Raw genomic sequence first — 8,432 nt, 5'->3', positions numbered from 1 at the left:
TATAAGATCTAGCTTCTTAATCCCAGCTCAGTTGCCCTCTGGCCCGTCCTTTAACTTGAGTGTCTACATAAAGCAGACAAAGCCCCACCAGAAGTACTTAAGAAAGCTAAAGCTAACTAATCATTTCCTTTAGAACTGTTAGGAGCCTGAAAGGGAATTTAATGCCAATCTAATCTGATATTCTAATGAGGCATTGTGAAAGCAAGCAAGCAGGTTTTCTGAACACAACTAGGCTAATAGACCTGAATTTGACTTTTACGTCTTTAGGGTCATTGCATTTTGCAATGTTTGTTTGGTTTTTATTGTGGTTTTTGTTGCTGTTTTTGTTCGTGTCCCACAGTAAATTATATGGGTCGATACATATATAAATATAGAAAGACAGATGATAAATGAATAAATAATACGTACTTGGCTGCGACAAAATGTGTTTGAAACACTGTCGCTTTTACTGCATCTTGATGCGTTCTGATAGTCTGTCTTCTGTTAAAATGTAGCCCCAGAACCCATATGAGTTCATCAGAATAGATCTTGTCTCTTGAGTCAAGATCTGAGGATTTAAAATAGCCCAGAAGGCTGGAGGCGAAATTCATACTCCTTTGCTCTATCTTGTAGGGTGCTGCTACCTGTTTGAATGCAGGAGGGCAGAAGGGAGGGTGGCAAGCGGGGACGCAGCTTTCTTCCCCATTGCTCAGCGTTACTGGCAACACTGAGCATCTCCTTCATCAGACTATGAGCTTTCAAGGAAAGGGCCAACCTTTCTCTACCTCAGTTAGGAATCTGAGAGATCTAATATGATCCTGGCCTTTTTCAAAAGCGAGTCAAACTATGACTCTCATACACAAATCAAATGAACACAAGTTAAATATTTTATTTAATTCTTAATGAGGGAACCAGGTGGATGTTATAAACCATTCAAAGGAGACTCCAAAGCACAGACACCGGCCAGGAAGATTTAAATGAATGTCCAAATGGAGGCAAAGCTGGCTTCTTCGTTTGTGGGGGACGGATGTCAGGTGAACCTCTCCCCACAGGATATCATTTGCATTTCTAAAAACAAGAATTATTTTGCATTTCTCGAAGTTATCTACAGGACAGAGTTGAAAAACCGCTTCCTTAGGGTCAGAATATGATAACCCCGAAGGGCGTGCTCTAGACGGGATAATGTAATGTTCCATCAAAGCACAAAATTTCCCCCACCCCCTGTACTAACAGTAGTTCATTGCAACACGTGAATTATAGATAAATACATATGGAATCCCCATTCCTGCCTGGAATTGGACTACTCTTCCGGCTGGTGTGAGGTGACAGCCTGTTCTAGCTCCTGGGGAGCTCCAGACTGGAAGACAAGTCACAAGGAGAGCAAACCCAACTTAAGAACCACGTGGCGGTAGGGGGCAGCAAAGCTCCATTCCTGAAGAATGATGAACTGGAGTCCATGGACTTTTGAGCCCCTAAATCCCCCTGAGATTGTCTGCAAAAAGTTTGACTTTGTACATTTTTCTGGGAGGAGAGTATTTTTTTTTTTTTTGCTTTAGTACTTTAAATCTGTGGAAGCTATAAAGTACTTTCCCCAAGTATTGGAAATTCCATGTCCTAATTGTCATATTCACAACTTGGTTGCCAAATTAAGTTCAAATTAGAAACATGTAAGTAAGGACTTATTAGGTGGAACCATACAAAAACGCCATTCTTTATAAGGTCACTAAAGAGATGCATATTGGCAATATGTTGAGGTTCAGCTTACACCTCCAGATCCCTGGTCGCCCCCACTCTGATACAGCCAATGGGTAGATGAACATCTGAGATCAACTACCATCTTGAAGGTTGAAGTTTAGGAAACTGGACTGTTGGACTCCAGTCCACCCCAAGGCCTAGATGTTTAACCCCAGCCTATTCTGGCCACTCTGAACAGTGAAAACCAAGATGGCATTAGGACCATCACCCCACCCAGTTCTGGGCTTTCTCAAGGGGTCCGATGTAGGACCACTGGCCTCAGAGTGAAAATGCCTAGCAGTAGGCTCCATGCTAAACCCCCAGAATTAGACGGCTGAGCAGGGGCTGGGGAACCTGCATTCCAAACAGGCTCCCAGGTGACTCTTCAGCAAAACAAGAGAGTAAGTAATCACAGGAGATGGGAGAGACTGAGCTGAGTGAGGTCTATCAGCTGTATCAAAGTATAATTATTAAAATGGTAAAATCATGGCTCTCACTCCAATATAGAATGGACAAGTGTCAAAGGTTTTGTTCAGCTCACAAATTTATGACAGAACCACTAGATGGTAAAGCTGATTCCAAGAGCATGTGAAGAAACAATTATAGAAGCCCCCAGGAAAAGCATTCCAAAACAACAACAAAAATAGAATGTTAGATTAAGATTGCTAGGTTAAAGGAGAAGATAGTTAATACCCTCTAGGCCAAGACAACCCTAACCTTTGGGGTCATCTTTCCTACCAGATAGAAAAATACAAATTAACAGGTAACTTTGCCAGATCTGGTTATCATCACACAATAAATAGCAAAGCCAAACACAGATACATTCTGCTAGAAAATTAAACAGTCCTTGGGCGACTTCATTAAATAATTCCCCAGTATGATTTCTGAAAGGGCATGCAGCCCAACTTTTTGCCTTATTTCCAAGTTTTAAATGATTCTTTTCTACCATGAACGAAGACAGCAGAACCTCAAGTGAGTGGATGGACTCTCCTCCTCTGGGTGAGAAGATTTAGGCCACAGCAGATATACTCAAACACAAGAACCACTTGATTCAGAGGGAGCAGAAAACTGCCAAAATTCACATGTCACCTCTTTGGGTTTATTTCAGACACTAACCGTCATCATTTCGTCTTGCTTTGTAAATCAGTGTTTTGTCCACTTTCTAGTTACCGGACTTACAAACTCGGACCTCCCAGGACCGTCTCTTAGAAGTTTAACTGAAGAGCCTGCTAAGGTTTTCAGTTTTGTTCTTCTGTTTTTAATCTAAAAACTCAGGCACTTTATTTGTTTACAAAAATCAGAAATATCCTCTGATTTTTGTGAAACAATTGTCCACCTCAGGGATTAAACTTTGAGCTTCGTGAAACATGAACCGTATTAGAGGTACTGTGTGTTTCAACCCAACCTCCGTATCTTTTCATAACTTCCTTTGCCTTTAGAGGGATAGTTCAGGAATGAGTGTGTCAGTGTTGGGAATAAACATCTGAAGCTCAGCAGTGTCTTCATTCCAGTTCCTTCGACTAATTTCAGGTAAAATTAAAATGTAATCATTTTCGTGAAGTGATCTTTCAGTGGTTTTCTGTAACTGAGCTTACAGGTCTCTCTTTTCTTCTTCGTACTTTTTTTGGGATTTTTCCTTTTTTAAAAATTATTTTCTTAAAACTTACTTTAACGATTGAATTTACCATTCTTTATGATGATACTAGCATCTACCATGTATCGGCTCTCTGAGCGCTGGAAAAAGAAGTTTTGTTTTAAAATAACTTTATTGGGATGTGCTTTACATATCATAAAATCCACCCATTTCAAGATATTTATGCACCAGTATTCATAGCAGTATTATTCACACCAGGCAAAAGGTGGAAACAACACAAATGTGCTTCGCTGGATGACTGGGTGAACAAAATGCAGGCTATCCGTACAGAGGACTGTGATTCAGCCTTAAAAAGGAAGGAAATTTTGAGATGCGGCCACATAGATGAGTCCTGAGGACATTGTTCTAGGCGAAATGAGTCAGTCACAAAAGGACGGATCCTGTATGATTCCACCTACCTGAGGATCTAGGAGTCCCATTCAAAGAGGCGGAAAATAAAGTGGTGGCTGCAGGGTCTTGGGGAGCAGGGGAGGGGAGTTTTGGTCTAGAAAGACGAGAACATTCCAGGGATGGATGGATGGTGGTGAGGGTTGCACAACAATGGGAATGTACTTAATGCCACCACCCAACGGAACACCTAAAAATGATTGGAACAGCAAATTTTATATGTATTTTGCCACAACAAAAAAAGAAAGAATGGCAATTTCAGAAGTACAATTCAAGTTACTTTTAGTCACTTTACTAAGTGATGGAACATCATCATCAGTTTTTTTTTATTTATTTATTTATTTATTTATTCTTTTTCTCATCAGTCAGTTTTAGGCAATGCTGGTCCCTGCAGGGAGATCCCTGAGGCCCACCTGCGGTGGATCCGCGTTCCCGCCCCCGCCCCCGCGGCCACCACTAACCGACCTTCTCTCTATATAAATTTGCTTTTCCTGGACATTTCACGTGTACATACGGACTCATACAAAAGTGTGGTGGTGTGTGTCTGGCTTCTTTCATTTAGCACAACATTGTTGAAGTCTGCCCAGGATGCAGCATGTGTCCGTAATTTGTTCCTTCTTTATTGCCAGACAGGACTTCACCGTGTGGGTATGGCCTTGTCTACCCGGTCGTCAATAGCCAGTTTCAGTTGTTTCTAGTTTTTGGTTATGACGTACAGGGCGGTCAAGACCAGTCATGCTTTGACCGAACCCAGAGACAGCTTAAACCTACTCTCTGCCGTGTGTGTGTGTGTGTGTGTGTGTGTGTGGATGGGTGTGCGTACGTGTGTAAGTATGTGTGTGTGTGTGGATGTGTGCGAGTACGGATGTGCGTGCGTGTGCGTGTGCAGCTCTCGCCGTCTCGCCCTCCAGCCTGCAGGGCGGCACAATTCGCTGCGCCTCCGGGAGGGTCGCGGCGCTGGTCTCGCGGGGGGACGCGGACGGGACGCGGAGGCCTGAGCGCCCGGTGCCCGCGGGGGCAGAGGAGGAGGCGCGACCTCCCGGCCTCCAGGTCGCTCTGGCGCCGCCCGGGGGGCGCTCGGCGGGCGTTGCCCTGCGGTGGACGAGGGCCCGGGGAGGCAGCCCCGGCGGAGCCAGCCCGAGGCGCGGCCAGCGAGCGGCGGCCTCCCGGGACCGGGGCCGGCGTCCCCCAGGAGGGGCAGAGGCGCGAGGCCCGAGCGGAGGCGCTTCGCCGTGTGACGCCGCCTCGCGACCCCGGGGCGCAGCCGTGGGCCGTCGCGCGCCTCTCGTGCCTCAGCCCCTCCGCGTGTCCGTGACCCCGGCGTCTCCCCTCGGGCCGCTCCAGGGTCTGAGTGGGCGGACGCGGACGCGGAGACGGCAAAGCCGCTGGCGCCCCGCCCCGGGCCTGGGAGTGCTGCGGGCGGGGCCTGGTCACCATGCAGGGCTGTCCTGGGAGGGACTCGCCGGGCCACTGGCTGTGCCGCCCCGCCCCGCCCCCCCCCGCCCCCCCCGCCCCGCCCCGCACAGCCCCGTCCCGCACAGCCCCGCCCCGCCCCCCCCCGCCCCCCCCGCCCCGCCCCGCACAGCCCCGTCCCGCACAGCCCCGCCCCGCCCCGCCCCGCACAGCCCCGCCCCGCACAGCCCCGCCCCGCCCCGCCCCGCACAGCCCCGCCCCGCACAGCCCCGCCCCGCCCCGCCCCGCCCCGCCCCGCACAGCCCCGCCCCGCCCCGCCCCGCCCCGCCCCGCACAGCCCCGCACAGCCCCGTCCCGCACAGCCCCGCTCCGCACCGCAGGGCCCGGGGTCGCCTCCTCCGCAGGCTTCCTCCGCAGTCCTGTTGCTGCCCGGGGCGAGAGTGGCGGTTGGCGACAAGAGTCGAGAGAGGGCGCCCCGGGGAGCTCAAGGGCCGCGAGGGCTCCGGCCCCGACCGCCCAGGTCCCGACCGCCCAGGTCCGGGCCGCTCCACGGTGGGCCCAGCCTCCGCCCAGCCTGCAGCCCGCTGATGAGCCCGGCCGCCCGCTCCCTCTGGGGGCTCCCCCGGCCCCTCTGCAGGAGCCGCCGCCTCCAGGTGTTCTAGGCGAAGGCCAGGGCTGGGGGGCCTGGGAAGGACTCTCCGGGGGCTGGGCTCCGGCTCCCCCTCACCCCACAGTCTGCAGCAGCTGAGCCCCTCCTGAGAACTGCGGGCCCGTGCATTATTTCCGAAGGAAGGGCTTCACCGAGCCAGGTCTGGACCCACAGCGGCGACCGGATCGGGACTGGTTCCGTGACCCCTGAGCTTGACCACAGTCCTGAGCGTTTAGACGGAGAAACTCAAAAGCACCGGGCCGCGGCGTCCACTAACTGGGAGGTCTCTGCACTCCGCGGGAAGAGCAGAGCATTTACACGGAAGTGAGTACGTGGGAGGCAGACACACGATCTTAGGGTTTCCAGTCCAGAGTCCCAGCAGCGGCCACAGAATGTCCTCCTTTTGTGCCCTCAGGGGCCCTCTCCAACCGCTTCACCAACGCACACACCACAGGCCCCAAAGCTGTGATTAAAGCTCATTGGCAAGACGTCAGACAGAACCAGCTTCGAGTCCTCCCTATCATTTTCTTAGTTGTGTGACCTTAGGCAAATTGTTCGATTTTTCTCTGAGCTTCAATTTCCCTGTCTAAAGGGGGATGACACAGTTCACTTCACAAAAGCGCTCAGATGACCACGCAGCACAATGAATGAAATACTCGGGGTGGTGCTTGGCACATAGCTGATGACCAGTAAGTGATAATTTATGTATCGTAATTTCTATCTTCCTTTCTTTTTTAAAGATTTTATTTATTTATTCATGAGAGACACAGAGAGAGAGAGACAGACAGACAGACAGACACAGGCAGAGGGAGAAGCAGGCTCCATGCAGGGAGCCTGACATGGGACTCGATCCCGGGACTCCAGCAACATGCCCTGGGCCGAAGGCAGGCACCAAACCGCTGAGCCCCCCAGGGATCCCCTCTATCTTCCTTTCGAATAGACCTTTTATCCTTATGAAATATGCATGGCTCTAAATGAGCAACAGCAAATTTCTTTTGCTGGTGTTTACACATTATATGTTTTTCCACCTTTTCACCTTTTTTTTTTTTTAAGATTTTATTCATATGAGAGAGAAAGAGTGCGTGACAGAGCACAAGCAGGATGAGGGGTAGAGGGAGGCGCAGACTCCCCGTGGAGCAGGGAGCCCAGTAGATGTGTGGCTCCATCCTGGGACCCCGGGATCACGACCTGAGCTGAAGGCAGATACTTAAGGGACTGAGCCGCCCAGGTGCCCCCACCTTTTTAATTTTCAGTCTGTGTCCCAATATTTAAAGTTGTATCTCTTGTAAACAGCATAGTGTTATTTCTTAATCTGATGTGACCGTCTTTGTCTTTTCACTGGAGTGTTTAGCCCATTTACGTTTAATGTAAGTACTGCTAACGTTGTGCTTGAGTCTGCATCTTGCTGCTGGGTTGGCCTTTCTGGGGTCTCAACCAAAAGCCCAGGAGGCTTGCCAAAGCTTCCCCCCCGCCCCCCGCCCCTGACCTCCCGAGAGCCTCAGACTCTGGCTCCTTGGCATTACGCAGCAGCTGAAATCTGTTCAGCTCTTGAGCCCCCCAGCCGCCGTTCTCTGCAGTTCTCAGCCGAGGAGTCAGCCAGCGACTCGGGGGAAATACGTATGCAGACTTCTCATTCGGTTCTTTCCATCACTCTCCCTTTGAGTTCCAGCTCCTCTGGCAGCCTTCACCTCTGACCTCGGCCTAGTGGGACCGCAGCTTTCTGCCACCACCCACTCCTCCTACCCTGCCCCACCCCACTCCACCCCACCCCACCCGTGATTTAGGCAAAGGCCTTTGGGGAAAATCAGGATGACTGTACATCTCACCCCTCTCAGGGATCACAGCCGTCCAGACCTGCACCGGGTGCTCTTCAGTTCCTTCAAACAGTTGCCCTATATGCTGTGTCCGACTTTTATCATTATTTTGGCAGGAAGATTAATCTGATACAAGCCATTCCCCTCTGGCCCGAAGCAGAAGGGTTACACTACCTCCATTTTTGGAGCCCTTCTCAAAACTGCCTTAAAGTGGGTGGGCCCCAAAAGTCCCCGTCGGAAGGCAACTCACCTGATCCTACATCACTCAACGAGGGAGAGGAGTGACCTTTGAAGTTGGCCCCCAGGGGCACCTGGCTGGCTCAGTTGGTTAAGCGTCCAGCTCTTGGTTTCGGCTCATGATGTCAGGGTCATGGGATCGAGCCCCGAGTCGGTCTCCGTACTTAGTGTGGAGTCTGCTTGTCCCTCTCCCTCTGCTCCTCCCCCACTGTCCACCGGCTCATGCTTTTTTTCTCTCTCTCTTTCAAAAATAAATAAAAAATATATATTTTTAAAAAGTTGGCCCCTAGACAAAGCTATCTGAGATACTTAATTGATATCAGGCTGAAGTTTAGGCGTTTGTTCAAAGTTATGTGGCCCCGAGAACATGCTAGAATTTAGAAGCCTATATTTACAGTGGTTGGGATTCTTCTCAGAGGCCCAGACTTAGGCCGAAGGACCACGGAAAATAAGAACCAATGTGACGTGTGACTCGGCGAGGGCGGCATAGTTCTGAAGGGAAACCGGAGATCTAGGCAATTGGGTAAGACGGCTGCCTGCGAGCTCGCTTGTCTTAGGTTATGAA

General features: G+C 50.6%; 1 long non-coding RNA gene across 1 annotated transcript; it reads left to right on the top strand.

Annotated features, from left to right (window-relative positions):
- Positions 1 to 5,563: 5,563 nt before the first annotated feature.
- LOC144292796 (uncharacterized) lies at positions 5,564 to 6,316 on the top strand. The gene is made up of 2 exons (XR_013360167.1): positions 5,564 to 5,820; positions 5,957 to 6,316. It is a non-coding gene; the product is annotated as an uncharacterized LOC144292796 (long non-coding RNA).
- Positions 6,317 to 8,432: the final 2,116 nt, after the last annotated feature.

Source organism: Canis aureus, chromosome 21 (genome assembly GCF_053574225.1).
Source record: "Canis aureus isolate CA01 chromosome 21, VMU_Caureus_v.1.0, whole genome shotgun sequence".
Taxonomy (NCBI): Eukaryota; Metazoa; Chordata; class Mammalia; order Carnivora; family Canidae; genus Canis; species Canis aureus.
The sequence above is the reverse complement of the archived record's forward strand: the minus strand, read 5'-3'. Positions and strand labels throughout refer to the sequence as shown.